Genomic DNA, 16,218 nt, shown 5'->3' with positions numbered 1-16,218 from the left:
TGGCAGCTGATGCAACAACAAATGCACTCAAGCACAGGAAAAAAGGTAATATGTGACTTTTGTGTTTTTGATAGACTAGAAAGTAAAAAAGAAAGGAAAATTTGGAGTCTCTAAAAGTTTGGATTTTTACAGGAGACAAAGAAAGACTGAAGAGGCTGTTGAGACTGTTCACATCCCCCCGAAAGGAAACACATGTACATTACACGCAGATGTAAATGAATTGATGGCATTTAAATGCAGCACACGGTTCGACGTTACTTTCCAGAGACGATGCAACCCCTCGCATTTTCATGTCATTTGCATAACAATTCCAAAGCCATGAAATTATACATTTCCACCATGGATGCCAAGACAAGGCACTAGGGAATGTCTTGTCTTTTTCAATTTTTTCTCTCAATCTTTGTGGTAATCAAAAACTTCTCCAAGTGTGTTTCTTAAAGAAATCCTTCACTGGGGTGCAGAAATCAATGACCAAGGGATTTTATTTGGCTCCAGGAATAAATGTCATTCAAAAAATTAGGCTTTTCATGCTCCTGATTCATCGTGATTTGAGTAAAGAAATACTTAGAAATGCAGTTTTAATCTTTAATTTGTTTATATATGTTCTTCATCGTGAGGATATTGCTTCAAGGACATGATAAAAACAACAAAAACCTGATTTTCACTGGAGTGGGTCTTCATACAAAAATCAATGGTGAATTGCTAATTTTTGCAACCTGTTACTAGTGGTCTTTGGAGGAACTGCAGTCAACTAAACAATGAATCAAAGGTAGAAGATGAGGGAAAAAGATAAGAAGTAAACGGAAATTAAAATTGAATATTGGTAGTTCATTTTATCCAACAGTAGTTCATTGCTTAGACATCCCTGAGAACAGGAATGCTGCTGTGTGCAGGCGCTTCATGAAGTAATGAAGTTAGGATTTCCGACTAATTAAATGGTGCTTGTGACTTAGACTAATAAGGCTGAAGATTTCAGTTTGCCATTCATTTTGCAAGATTATCCAAAACTACTTTTTGTAACATCATTCCATGTAGCATTTATTAATCAGCAACTCTGTTTACTTCTGTAACTGCTTGGATTGCAGCTTGAAAATAAAGTATTTTTCCGTATTTTATTTGGTCTGCATTGAGTCCACACATAGCCCAACTGATTTAAGCTCAATAACGCGATTTACTGTCACGGACTGCTTAACTAGGGGGATGAGAACATTGTGTTGAGTTTACTTGGCAGTATAATGAAACATCATAAATGAATTCAGCAGGATAAAGGAAAACATGTAACACAACGTGCATAAATTATTCTGAAATGTTTGGACTTGGTTTTGATAAACTAAGAACATATTTATGAAACATTTCATCTCGGATAAGAAGTGGCTGATTTATTTCTGTTTGACATAAATTTTTGATGGGGAAATAGTCTTATGTTTAAGGTGAGTCTGTAAGTGGCGGTTGCTAGGTCGTGTCTCTTCTGGTTTTGCTGAGACGCCAATCACCAGGAGGTTCAGGAAGCAAGAAACGCCTCAGGTAGCTATTCTGGGAGCTCCCTCTGGGCCATTCACAATCTCTAATTGTCCCAAGTCAACATGTGACAAAAGACGAACAGCAGTCCTCGGGCCAGCAGCTGGTACCTCTCGCATGCTTCACACAGCGGAAGAGAGCGCTTAATATGTTGACATTTACAATCTAATTAAAGGCAAGAAGGAAAAAGATCTGCACAGGGTCAGATACTTACACACAGGTAGTGGACTGCAACATAAACAGCAGTCTGCACTTGGTGGCATGATCCTACAAGACCATTTAACGCACGTTTAGTTCATGTAATCCCACCAAGATGGAAAACCTTCTCAACTGAAACAATAAAATCTCCTGGATGATTAAAATATATTACCATGTCAGAGATATTCACACAAGGCAGTGAAATTCCCTCATTCAACCTGCAGCTGAGTGGAGGAGAAAAATCATACGAATCAAAATGTTAATCAGAACAGAGATATTATATGAATACATTTGCACCTCATTGTATTATTTGCTCACAGGCACAAATAGGCTACTGAGGCTCGAGCAGTTTGCTGTCACATCCAACTTATCAAATGCAGGCGTGCCTCTTAGCAAACTTGTTATGGTTTGGAGCCGCACAAGCTGAGGTCACGAGGTGAAGGACTTTAGAAGAAGAGTGGGTGGCCGCCCGCTTCTTTCAAAATTACCAACATGCACATTGAGATCAATAAATCTTTTATTTTTCTTCAATTCCTTCCCTTCTCCTTCACCTTTCCATTTTTTTTTAACCGACACCGTAGGGAAACAGTTTAGATTCAATTCATATTATTAAAGTGTATTTTTTTCTTATAAGTAAAGGGGCAGCACAAGGATGAAAACGAATGCATCAAACCAAACCCAGTTGTTTAAATAGTCGGAATTCGATATTTGTAGCTTGTTACGTTAAACCACAAATATAACATCGACAATTACAAAAAGTAAAAATATGATTATTTAGAACATTTTACAAAGACTATTTTTGAATCCACTGTGTTTAGATGATGAAAATGTGGCTGGTTTAAAAAAAAAGAAAATACTTTTTTCACAAAAATTTCCCAAATGCAATGCATTGTGGTCCATTTGCCAATCTAGTGGTCATTGATGCACACTGTTTTTTTTGTTTGTTTTTTTGCAAAGACTTCTGGGAAATTTTCAGGGCACTCAATTTTGGTATTGTAGATTCGGACAGGACTACAAAATGGTGAACGCACTGTATAATATATTGCACGAAGTAGGGAAGGAATCCGGACACAACCAGTGATTAGTCTGAGTCGGTCTGAGTCAACGTTTTTATGGCAGCCACTCTTACCAATCAGGACTGAGCTTGTTGAAAGTCCACACCCCTTCCACTTGAAATTTCTCTATTACAAATATTATAAAAAATAAGATCAAATACAACAATCAGGAAAGTTAAAAGTATAAGACTGAGCAACAGCTGTTTATTTCTCTATAAAAGTCTACAGGATTTTGGCTTCTTGGAGCCAGCTGGTACTTCCTATTTGGAAGGCCAGGGGAAGGGGTCATTTATTCAATGACAACATTTGTAGCTTATTAGGAGTAAAACACTTATGTCACAGTCTTCAATATTCATCATCAACACCAGAAAACGGTGCTAAATGTATCATAAGATTAGTTCTAATAAAGAAAGAAACATATACGGAATAGGAGAATCCTATTATAGCCTACTTATGTTTCACTGCAGCCGATTGAAATTGCATCGAATGTAAAATTACTCCATGATCCTGTGTATGAGACAATACCACAGCAAGTTTTGAGTATAATTTAATTTTAACAGAACACAAACATCGTAACTGGAGTGCTTCTTCGTCTTCACGTTGCTTTCTCACCAGGCACAACATGTTTCTCAGTTGACTAATATACATCAATCCAGATGTCTACTGGACATCTCAGACATCTTTATTTTGTTACTCTATTAGATGTCTACCAATAGGGTTCTGATATCAATCTTGGAATATTATTAGATGTCTATTACTGAACTTTTAAAACATTTGATATTTAAGAATAATAAATTCTGCAAATTTACATCCATCCATTCATCTTCAGAACCCACTGAATCCCTTTTGGGTGGTTTGTAGTGTGAAAGTCATCTGCTAGATCTAGATGGCAATCTGCAATAGAACTGTGTGAATTGATATCTATCAAATACATAATGTATATCCATAGCTGTAAATATTGAAATAGCCATGATTAAGATATCTAATAGATGTATCTGTGCCTAAGATCTTGCACCTCAAGATTGGTCAACACCTTACAAAGCTACTCTGTATGAACCATTTGCAACCAAACGTACTGAAAGATATTCTCAAACTCTACTAAAAGTCTAAATGACCACAAACTGACAAAGAAAAAAAGTTTCCATGAAGTTCAGGTTATATATACTGTATTTGTAGAAATTAGTGGCAGACATAATTTGTAGTGGGCATTTGAATCTCATTTTCCTTATTTGCTTTAGAATTGCTAGGAGTGTGATAGTCCTTGTCTATGTTTTGAGACTTTCAGGAGCTTTTTTCAGGAACTCAAGAGCATATATGGAACCAAACATTTACTTTACTACTGTATTGTTATGCTCTGACATAACTAAGCTTTTTAAGGGACTGACTGAGAAAATTTGAATTCAGAACTATACTGCACCAATATATAAACTTTAACCTAAAAAAAGAAGATATCTAGACCTCACAGTACAGCTCCCGCTCTGTAAACACTATTTATGATCATCCATGGTGTGTAAAGCTTCTGGTTATTGCAATCTACCTCTCCAGAGAAGAACATATAATGATATAGCAGCTCTGTGATTTATTGCAACTGATACAATTGTTAAATTATGAAAACTCATCTATAACAAAAGTATTTTTCTGTACACCAGCATTTTTACTGCCTAGCTGCTTGTTTTGTGTGTGCTTATCAGTTACAACTGGGCGTCCCTGTCTTATTTTCATGGGTAATTGGCTATTCAGCGCATGGAACTGGAGACCTGCCGGCGACACAGTGGAAGGGTAACAGCGGGACGGCAGAAACTGCAATCACTGAAGCATGTCAAGCATTTTCTTTCCACTCTCCCCTCCATTCAGTTATTGTGTCTTGTTTATTTATTATTTTGTGCATTCCTTCTGCTCAAATGAAACATTATCTTCCCAGCAGCCTCTGTGTGTTTCTCATGTTTTTGGCATTTCTTTTCCCGCGTGGGTCTTTGCTCCATCACTGCTCTTTCATTTCCCTCCGCGTTCGGACTTCGAGTGCACCCACATCTCGATTACACCTCTGGAAATGCCCGTGCAATTTCCTGCTAGATTACAGTGATGGATTTATATAATATCGATGACAGCAAATGTGGGTCTACATTTTGCCTTCCAATCTTTTTGAAAGACTTATTTTCGTGCAGTGGTCAAGGAGAAGCTTGGAAAAAATGCTTTTATCTCCAACAGAAAACCTTTGAAGACCTTCAATAATTTAAATGATGCAAACATTAAAAAAAAAGTCTTCCTAACAAAGTCAAACCACAAGATATTTGACTTTCTGCCTTCAATAAGCTGCAAAATAAAAGAGGTCAGATTCCTCTAACCTGGGGGCTTGACTGTCCTGTAACTATGCACAGCTCTATATGGCCACATTTATTATATTTGACCGGTTAATGTTAAAAGAATGCAATTTTACCTGATGGATGATCATAAGACCTGGAGAGGCTATATCAGCGTCACGCTTCACCAGTGAATTATGCACAAACAAAATCTCACAGATGCCAGAAAACCTGCAACTCCCTGTGCTGGATATAAACGCTGGAGCTTTCAGGACATCACAGCTTGTCATAAAGTGCAGGAGGCCTATTTTTTACCATCAAATGTACTTGTCCTCTTATATCTAAGAGGCTGTCATATTTCACCACAACAGCATGAAAAATATATATATATATATATATATATATTTTCTTTTCCTATTGCACACTCTGAATGACTGATTAATGGTTCTTGGGCCATTCATGATCACAGAAATCAATGGCTGCAGCTCCTTTGGCCTGGTCTTTGGCTGCCGGAGGCAACAGGGATAACATGTCAAAGTGGGCCCCCTCAATCTTGTCACTTTGGGAGCGATCAATAATGCTTCCCCACCAACAGAAAGCTGAATATCAACCCTCCTTCTTTCTTTCTCCGCGGACTGGCGTTGAACATTTGGATCAATACGGGACTGTAGGCGAAACGTTTGGGGAGGAAATGACCAAAAGGGAGCGGGGAAATGCCCTTCTATACACTGAAAAGACGACACACTCTGCAGGAGAGGCAACAGAATTCTCCTCTGCACTTCAAAAGGGGTTGATTGGGGAAAATGGCGCCTGTTTGAATTGATAGATAACAGAATGCAGCACAAACACAGACAATTTACACTCACCGGCCACTTTCTAAGGCACACCTATCCAACTGCTCCCTAACTCAAATTTCTAATCAGTCAATCACACAGTAGCAACTAAGTGCATTTAGGCATGTAGATATTGCTATGTCAAATAACTACACTGCACATTTGGCGCATTTTCCATGTGTGACATTTCGGTCTTTCGCGACTAATGCGTGATATAGGTAACTCATAAATGTTTCTGGCATTCGTCATTTGTCGATGTGCAGATGTCTGTCAAGGCTTTTGGCCAACTGGTCTTTATGTGAATTTGGTTTTGAGCTGTTACACAGTTTATGCATGTATCATGTAGTTCATACGCAATTATTACGTGAATCTCATGCAACTGTGTGGGATATTTGAGAGATGCATTCGCAAAACTTTGGCTTTCCACAACCGTTCCAAAAATGTCAAATGGACTTTTCACACATGTACTTTTATATCGCCTAAACAGCGCACATGTCACGTTAAAATTACGTAATTGATGCACAATTGATGCGTGATTTATTTGTATTCTTCTGTGATTTTAACGTGGTTCATTCGTGATACATTGGTGAAAATTTCACATAAAGACCACAACTTTTTCCACACATTTTAATGTGATGTGACCAATTTTCCTCCATACAATATGTGCAAAATGTACGTAGTGGCGGTGTGACATGGCTTTTATTATAAAGAAAAGAATTCTGAAATTACATGAACAAAATAATATTTTTTTTTGCAGCTTCTTGTCATTGTGAAAACATAAATGTTTTCCTTAAGCCCCAAACACCAGTGAGGAGAATTCTCAATATATAGCCTGTCACTACCTTCCAGACAGGTCCAATCCATTAAAGCAAGCCTCTGGCCAACATATCTGCAAATTAGTCAAGCTAAAAAATTCAAGAAGCCCAGAAAGGAGCTTGATGTGTGGATCCAAGTGCTTGGCCTCAGAAAGGATTGTATTAATTGCTTTGGGGGATTAAAGACATAGACCTCGTCTCCTTTATGCATATTTGACAGTTCTTGCAGGGACTCAAGCATCTGTTGCTGAAAATGGCTGATGTTTGGTGTGGCGTTGGGTAGTTATTAGCTACATAGACGTGAGTGGGTGTGCAGGAGCTCATTCCCATGAACCTGCTGGGAAAGTGTCACCCAGATTGAGTGGGGGAAGGACCGAGAACCCATAGATAACTGATCCCCCCCTTGAAGTGTGGCGCTGCCCTCTTGTGTTAGTCTATAACTGGGACACTAAAGAATGATCAGCTGAAAGAATGTAATGACAAAACAGAATTTTCTATGCACTAAAACAAAAAAGCAGATAGACTGAATGACTGATGCAAATGAGACACAGATAGGCGATGAGACACACGCATCCACACAAAAATCTCAGTTCAAAGAGCAGCGTTTCCTTTTGAGATATGACTCTGGACAGCATCAGTATGATGAAGAGGGAGAGCTCTTGACAGTGTTGTTGGTGGAAAGACATCAAACGCTGGTGTCAGTGCAGGCCTGTGTACGTGCAAACGCCACATCTGCTGATAATGTCCACGCTCACTCCTCGAAGCCAGAGGTGACGCTGCTGATATGGCGAGCAAGCGCATAGCGATGCGTGTTCTCCCGGCCCGCAGAGAACGTCTGACATGATGGAGTGACGACTGATCAGAGTCCTTCTGTGCATGGGAACATGCTGCACAGCCCCAGAAACATCTTTGTGTAATCAAATATGCAAATGCATAAAATGAGGAAAACAAAATCTGAAAAGCTCTGACGTAACGGAGATATCTGGTTGTATTGTGTTGACACGCAGCGCCAACTGAATGTGGCAGCTCATAAAGAATGCAAGCATTGATAAACTGGATTGAATAGGTACCAAAATGATATCAGATAAGACCAAACCAAAAAAAAAACTTACTAAATTTCTAGTTATTATGAACAAAACAAAGAAATGTTAGCTTCTCAAAGGCTGCAAAGTGGATCTTTCTTGACTTGGAATAACTAAATTAAATTGTAAATTATTCAGATTACATCCCTTGTAAACATTTTTCTTTTTGTCTTTTTTTATGTTTTATTTTATTATTATTATTATTATTATTATTATTATTATTATTTTGTCATTTTAGAGCAATTTAAGACACATTGGTTGTAATTTAGTACTTTATAAAGACAAAGATTTGATTTAACAAGAAACTATTGCTGGGATTTTTTTTTCCATTTTAGGTCAATGAATTAGATTGAATCAGATCAACCAAAATGAACAAATATTGACTGTGAATTATATCGTCAATCACAAATTATGATTTGAATTGAATCCATACACTACTAGTGAACAGTGTCCGATCTCTTGGGTCTTGAACTGTAAATGAGTGGGCTGGACTGGCTTTCAGTTCTTAAAAGTCTTCTCCAAGCCTTTCAGAGTAAACTATATCCTCATAAATGATAATATATTACCTGTGGCACACTATAGAAACACGTTTTTTCAAATGAAATATCAGTCATTTTTGCAGTTCATTTTTCTACCCAGAAGTAAGACGCATCGATCTCTGAGGCACCGCCTTTCCCTCCTTGTTGGTGCCCCCCGTTTCATGACATCAACCTAGAGTCGGCCTTGGCAGCATGTCTGCGTTTGCCCATGAAAAACACACGATATCCAAACTTTAGCATAGATGCATGTGCACATAAAATGAAAGCGTTTAGTCGATTACCGCTAGTTCCACGGAGAGTGTGTGTGTGTGTGTTAGCCTGGGGGTGGTGCTGGCAGCGCAGACTCTTCCTGGAAGGGGCTGTTCTTCACTTTGTTAAGTCACAACGTGAATACCTGCTCCTTTGGAGGGGTCCGGTGCTGAGAGTGCAGGTTTTTAGAGGAATACTCAGATGGGATTGTTTTTTTATGAGGACTGAATATTATAATACATCTTGAATGATAGACGCTTCAAGTATTTCTTGAAGAAAATACATCAGAAGAGTTTAACAAGAGTTTAAAACAAAACCCAAAAGGAAATGTTCTGATTTAAATAACAAAGCTAACTATCTTGGCAACCTCCGTTAAAGACTTTCTATGATTGCAGAGCTGAAGAGCAGGAGCGGCTCGGTGACTTGTACATATAGCATGCCTAATTAATTTAGTATGCATGACAATGACTTACCTGAGATTATCTGAATTTTTGTGATGCAATTAACCTCAGCCACTCCTGGGTGCCTTCTGACAGCGAACGCACTTTTTATTCAGAGTGGGATTGTGATTGTAGCATAATACATGGAAAAGTGTCAGGCTTCGCAGCTCCCCTTTTTACCTTTTGCTGAAGAGCTCATTTGTACCTATTGATGCGGGGCGAACTCTTGTTACCCGCTTCAGAATTTCCGGAACAAAGCGTCACAAACACATGTTCATCACTCGTTCAAGGGGTACCATTAGCATCAAACCCCTCTTAGAGCTACTGCGTACAAAAAAGTTTACTTGTTTTAGACCTTTATTCATTATATTATTCTTTTTTGTTGGTACTGTTGGTGTATAAAACACAGCAAAGTTACATAAAAATTAAAGCGCAACGGTTTTAAATGTTGTAAAAAGAACAGATATTCACAGAGAAATCTGAGTTAAAGAAAAGTCTCCCTCTTGAGGGATCTGACAAGGCTCGAGTGCTATAAGACAACACTACATTAGTTAGGAGCGTGAGTACTTACGAGTGTTAAACAGTCTGTTGGGCTTTGTCGTGCTTAGCTGGCATATTCAGAGAGTGTGCACTCAGAGCAGCACCAGAGACTGTCTGTGACAGAATGAATCGATGGGCGTATCTGGCTCCAGCTCCATGGTTAATGGCCATGGCCTCTGTGCAAAAAGAACAGATAAAACAGAATGAGCAATGAACACAAGTCGTAAAGTGTTACTTTTATATCAGCGGCTGCGGAGACTTACAGAGACCAGTTTCTACAACTCTGTCTTTTACATTTTCAGTAGAAGAGAATGGGATGGCTTCACAAAAAGTAGAAGATTAAGACAAAAGTTTATAAATATGATCATAAAAACATACAGATTTCTATATGCTTTAGATCTGTTAAAGACCCACTCCAATAAAAATTGTGTTTTTTAACATGTTTTTGTGGCATTTTTCTGACGATTCAGGACCTATGTTAAGAAAATTCAGCTCAAAATTGCATTTCTGAAAATGTATTCAAATTGATGCGAATCAGGAGCAAACAAGGACATTCTGTTTGAAAAATCTTGTCGTTGTGACGTGGAAAATACGCTGGGTGGGCCACAAGCTCCCTGCTCCGCTTCATTCTGATGCATCCACCTCCAGGCAAATAGATCCACGAACGTCTTTATTTTCCTTGTCTGAGCTGGAATCTGGCTCAAAACTGCACGACTGGATAGCTCCAATACTACTCGCCATTTTTGTTGGTGTGAAGGGCTGATGGCTTGTGGGACAGTGTATGAACAGAGAGCTCAGTTTTAGGGGTTTATTGTGCACCAACTCATAGGCAAATTTCTGATGAACTACTACCGCTCTGCAGAAACTACGTCCTAGAAAACAACACTTTTGTTTGTGCCTAAAAATGTCATAATCCTAGTTAAAAGACCACTGCTTTGAAAATATATCAAAAGATGATTGGAGCAGGTCATTAAATCCAACAATAAGTCACTATAACAGCAAAACCTTCACTTTATGTGGGGGAGTTGTCTACCGGGTACTTTCTGTTCTCTGCCTCACTGCAGAGGTGGCCTACTTTTACATTCATAATTACTTCAACACAAGGAAGCGTCATTTTCATGTCAGATAATGGAAAATGGGAGAATACAATCTCGTTCAGGTGAAGAGGCTTGCACTTGGAAGTGTCTACATGCAGGAACTATTGGTGTGTCTGTAAGTGTGCAGCTGAAAAATGAGAATTTATCAAAAAATTGTATTGTACATACAAAGCAACACAATTGAGGTAATTTCTTCAATTGATTTTGCCCGTTATATTAGAAGCCAACATGTACCTTGTTCTTTTTCCTTAGTTATAATCTATGTAGAGTGGGGCAAAAAGTATTTAGTCAGCCACCAATTGTGCAAGTTCTTCCACTTAAAAAGACGAGAGAGACCTGTAATTTTCATCACAGGTATACCTTAACTATGAGGGACCGAATGAGAAAAAAAAAAGTCCAGAAAATCCCATTGTCTGATTTAATTTTTTTTTTTTTTGTAAATTACGGTGGAAAATTAGTATTTGGTCACATACAATCGAGCAAGATTTCTGGCTCTCATAGACCTGTATCTTCTTCTGTGAGAGAATACTCTGTCCTCCACTCGTTACTGTATTAATGGCCCCTGTTTGAATTTGTAAACTTCCAACAAGCTCCTGAGTTGTGCGTGTGGTTACCATAGAAATGATGAAGTACAGGCGATTTTGACCAATCATTACTAACTGATGTCATACTAGGGGTGTGACGATAACCGCATCACCGCACTTTTTTGTTGTTGTTGAAGTTTTATTTTTTATTTTTTTGAAGTTCTGCATATGGTGCGTGATTGGAACTATAATAAACACATTAAACACATTCATCTTTGCTGATAATTTACTTTTTCTGCTAGTCCTGTGTTCAGACTTCGAGAGTTTCTGGGGGAAACACACGCGTGCGGTTTAAGCAGCACATACACATCCTTATTCTACAACAGAAGTTTCCATCTCACGAGGAAATACGACAAATTAACTGCATTCAAATTATTAATTTCCATTGTATTCATTTCCATTACAAGCTGCGTGCGTTCTTGAGTGCGCTACACGGTCGCCTGCTGGAGGATTTTGTTTTGGGGGGGGGTTATTACTTTTCTCCTTCACTCTGTAACACCAAACATGAACGCTGTTAGATTTTTAGATATTTATACGAACACGCAAAGTTGCGTGTTCGTATAAATAAAGGCGGAGCCTCCCGCCCCGTGTTCTTCATGGGTGTCAGGCTTCATGGCTACCGGAAAGGTGACAAAGGGTCTGCAGTCTTGTTTATTACTGGGCAATATATAATATTGTGAGAAGATGTCTGTACAAGAGAGCACAGGTGAAGGCTCGCTGACACACATATACATAGTCATTCGACAACAACTTTATTGTTTGTTCATTAGTAAGATAGGCAGTAGTTAGTTGTTACTGTTATTTGTTAACAAAGAATACTGAGTTGTAATTGTATTCCTTGCAACACGGCCGCTGGGGGATTTTGTGTTTGGCGGGGGGGGCGTGCGATTAACCGCGACACCGCACCCCTACTTGTTCATCACACCGGTGATCAAAAATCCCACACCATCACAGCTCTACACATGACTACAGCATGGCCGTGCCCATATTGTGAAAAAACACTGAGTTGAGTTTAATTTGTTGGAGCAGGAATTAAGTCATTTTCTATGCAGATCACACCCACTTGGTGGTGTGAAGGGAGTTTTGGCTCCTAAAGGTCTCTGAGGTTTGTGTCTTCAAGCTCTGCAGGTCTCTCACCTAAATTGCCATACAAACTACTGCAAGCCACACTTTATTTTCAAATGCAAATTTCAGCCAGAGCACGCCTAACATTAGCTGCGTTTACATGGACAATAATAATAACCGGAAAGAAGGCCTGATCGGAAGAAAACTGCATCATGTAAACACGCCGTTCGGCTTACTCTGCCCCGATCAGACTCGTTCGAATCAAAATTTCTTTCTGATCGAGATAGGTGGGTTATGCCGATTGTTGATCCGATTGTTGTTCATGTGAACGGTTCATTCCAATCGTGTGTCACTACTGCTCTGGTTTACGTCACGCATAGACGGTGCGATGCTCCAGAGGAAGCTTTGGAACTCAAACAGGACGGACTGGCTGCTCTGCGTGAGTGAACCGTGTTTGTGAGCAGAGCAGCCAGAGTTATAACTTTGTGTTTGCGGACAGGGGGGTAGTGCTTTGTTAAGTGCTTTGTTAGGCTTCCATCCTGACACTCTTAGAAACCGTTCAAACAATCAGGTGGATCTGTGTTTCCAGTCGTGTGCCGACTAAATAAAGGCTGATGTTATTCCCACATATTTACGTGCAGCCAAGATGCAGATTGCGGCATTTCCAGCATGGATTTTGTGCTCATCAAACAAGGCTAATGTTGTAACCCTGGCTTCTTCTGGCCACAATATCAGCTTGTAGTAGCAGCATCATTCCGTAATCACAGGTGAAAAAAAATGCAACTGAAACAAGGTTAGCAGGTTGTTGCGCCAGAAGACAATTAGGACTCCAACACGACCAGGCAGCTTAAGTCTCCTAGTTAGAGGAAACACTGTCCAAATGATTTCCCCGTGGAAGGAATTTGCCTAATGATCTTTGTCTCTGAAGCTTTTATTCATTTATTATGCTAATAGGGGAAGCTGTTGCCGGATCAGAAACTGCATAAACATAAGTGTACTTTAGTGCTCTAATCATGTGAAAGGACGATTAGAAAAAGAAGGTCTGCAGCGAGATTGTAAAAATTATTCAAAAATTTGTCAGGTGATAAGGGTTTAAAATATGTAGTAGGATTTCTCACACATCACTGAAATGCTGATTCATCTAAGAAAAGTGCAGTTTGGAAAAGAAGTTTAACAGATTTAAGGTGAACTGTGGAAAACAAACTTCAGTAGACGGTACTGATATATTTTTCTCTAGGTGGGGAATTGAATTGAATGTAAGAGAAAAACAAAGGGAATTGTCAAGATTATTGGAAAAAAGGTTATGTGTGTGTCTTTATCCACTCTTTATAACCCTAATCTACCAGGAGCACTGCCTCTGGGGATGGAGAACTCGATAAAGGAGCAAATTTACAGGGGACTGGGTTCACTGGGAGGCAGTACATTTTAGTGAAAGAACAGGCTGAAAACTTACAGAGACCGCAAACTTTTCCAGCAAGTCCAATTCACATCTCACTGGCTTTGCATTTAAGCTTTATTACATCTTTTTAATGACAACAACATTTTGGGAAAAAAATATCTTCACAGCAATGGAATGTATTAAGGCAATTTGTCCGTTTGTTAACCCCTAAAGCCATGTTCACTGGGCTCGGAAACACGCATCACTTCCGATGACAAGTCAATGTAAACACACATATTAGCGTGTTTTAAGCTTTTGCATTCAAAGCGCTTGTATGGATGCGTTGCTATACAAGTTTTAAGTCTTTTTTTTGGCTCTACGGAGAAAACCCGCAGCCATTCAACAAACATTGAAAGGTAAACCAGTTGAACTTTGACCAGTCAGGAAGTTGGATTTGGTACTGATGAAAGGATGTCCTTTTCAATTCACAGAAGTGCTAACTGTGAAATGAATTATTGCTATTTGTGTCTGGCCGGAATTCTATGACACCACGTGTTTCATATATTGGAATGGAACTAAGAAAGAAAAAGTCCAGAGCAAGATTTATCTGATTTTCACTACTTTCCTACTGTGAGTACATGCGCTAGTCTTGGGTAGCTACAGTCAAGTTAAACCACTGTATGCTAAAAGAACTGAACCCAGGTTCTTGAACACGCACAATGTGCATGTGTATGTAGCTTAACACCAGAAATGTCACCGGCGACACCTGGATAAGACATGTGAATTAGTGGCTTTTCATATTGGCTCTGCACCGCCATGCAACACTTATCACACGACGGCACTAAACCACTTTTTTTCCAAGACAGAGTCAGCTGGTTTACGCTGATTATGCAACCATTTGACTATTGTAACGTGTTGCATATCAGTGCAAGGCTGCTTTTCTCCATTACAGAAGCTAGACTTACATGAACTGCGTAAAGAGTAAAGAGTTATGGTAGATGAAAAAATGGAAACACTGGAGTCAAAGCTCCAGAGTAAACGGGTTAAATATGGGGGTTAGAAGGGAGTTGCGGAAATGGCTGTGAGAGCAGGGGACACTATGGAAACCTGGGATTTTCTGAAAGGCGTCTCAAATCCTTCTCGATCTAGTTTCTGTGAACTACAAGTGAAAGAAATATGGGACAGCTTCTTGGGGGAGTTGGAAAAAAACAAGAAAATGTGATTTTTTTTTTGGTGAGGTAATTAGCAATCCATTTTGCACTTGCACAGTTGGACAGGAAATTGTAATTATTTTTATTTTAGATTTGCTGTCATAACCCACAGGCTCTAATTTTTTTGGGACACAATGTACAACAACCAAAGCTAGAGGTGTGTTTAATCAAAGATGATCAAATATGCTGATGGTCCATTTTGTTTGCTAGAAAAAAATTGGATTACAAAGATCACTTATTTTTATTCTTTTGTAATAAATGACAATTATTTTATGGGGAAAAAAACAAGCTTTTACAAGAAATAACTGTAAACCAAGTTTCTTTCATTCTGAATATTAAAACCTCTAAATCTCCGTCTTATAACCCTTGTGCTATCTTAGATGACCCCACCCTTACTTTGACGTGTTATTCGTACCATGACAAAGGTGGATAAAGGTGGAAAGATTTCATGTAATCCATGGATACCAGTGAAGATCACAAATCATTGAAGAAAACAGGTTCAGGGGACTGTCTTGTGGGTCTAGATGACCCACAAGACACAAGATGACACAAGATGACACAAGATAGCACAAGGGTTAATCAATGTGCTAAATACCCTGAATGGAGAAGCAAATAAAGGAGATTGCATAACGTCTGAAACTAACTAGCATAAAATGTACATTTCTTTACTCAAATCTGAACAAAAGATCTCATATTAGGCACACAAACTTCTAAAAGTATTTCATTTGATTGGGATTGAATAGTTTTATGAACATAATTATAATTTCTCTGAAATTACGCCTTTTGATTCTGATCCATGTCAGAATCATCTTCTAGTCCAAAAAATGCCAAGTACTCCTTCCTTGGTTAAACGTGTCCCACATACAGACTGTCATCTTCTTTCAGTCTAATCCAATAAATATTTAAAGAAGATTCTTTGTCCCAAATGCATAAGACCTCGTGATGGCTGCCTACGCTGCCACACCATCAGGGCAGTAACCTCCTGCACCACACCCTACATATATCTGTTCACTTTATTTGTTTGCATATACTTTTAGATTTCTTTTTCAAATAACACACACATTTGATCATAAAATGTATCAACATGTTTCAGTTTACTTTATTATAATTTGATGTTTTGTTTGAGTTACCAGTGCAAAAGGGAACCATTGTTGCTGCTGCTGCCATCTGCTGCTGGAACAATCAAGTCAGGCCTGACACAAGAATGCATGCCAGTCAGCAGAGGCCTTATATTCAGCAGGCAGCTAATTGGACTGAATCATCACCCAGTGGACAAGGAACTCTTTTTGTGTTTCTTTACTTTAGTTTCCATTT

At 38.9% G+C, this 16,218-nt stretch overlaps 1 protein-coding gene across 3 annotated transcripts in view; it reads right to left on the bottom strand.

Annotated features, from left to right (window-relative positions):
- Positions 1-16,218, bottom strand: part of chrm2 (cholinergic receptor muscarinic 2) — a 147,541-nt gene that overhangs the window by 98,303 nt on the left and 33,020 nt on the right. For all 3 annotated transcript variants that reach the window (XR_002293045.2, XM_020714093.2, XM_004083096.4), the window contains one exon: positions 9,601-9,745. The gene's annotated coding sequence lies outside the window, so the exon portion shown is untranslated. The remainder of the gene's footprint in view (positions 1-9,600; positions 9,746-16,218) is intronic.

Source organism: Oryzias latipes, chromosome 23 (assembly GCF_002234675.1).
Source record: "Oryzias latipes chromosome 23, ASM223467v1".
In the NCBI taxonomy this organism is placed as follows: Eukaryota; Metazoa; Chordata; class Actinopteri; order Beloniformes; family Adrianichthyidae; genus Oryzias; species Oryzias latipes.
This window is presented reverse-complemented; position numbering and strand designations above follow the sequence as displayed.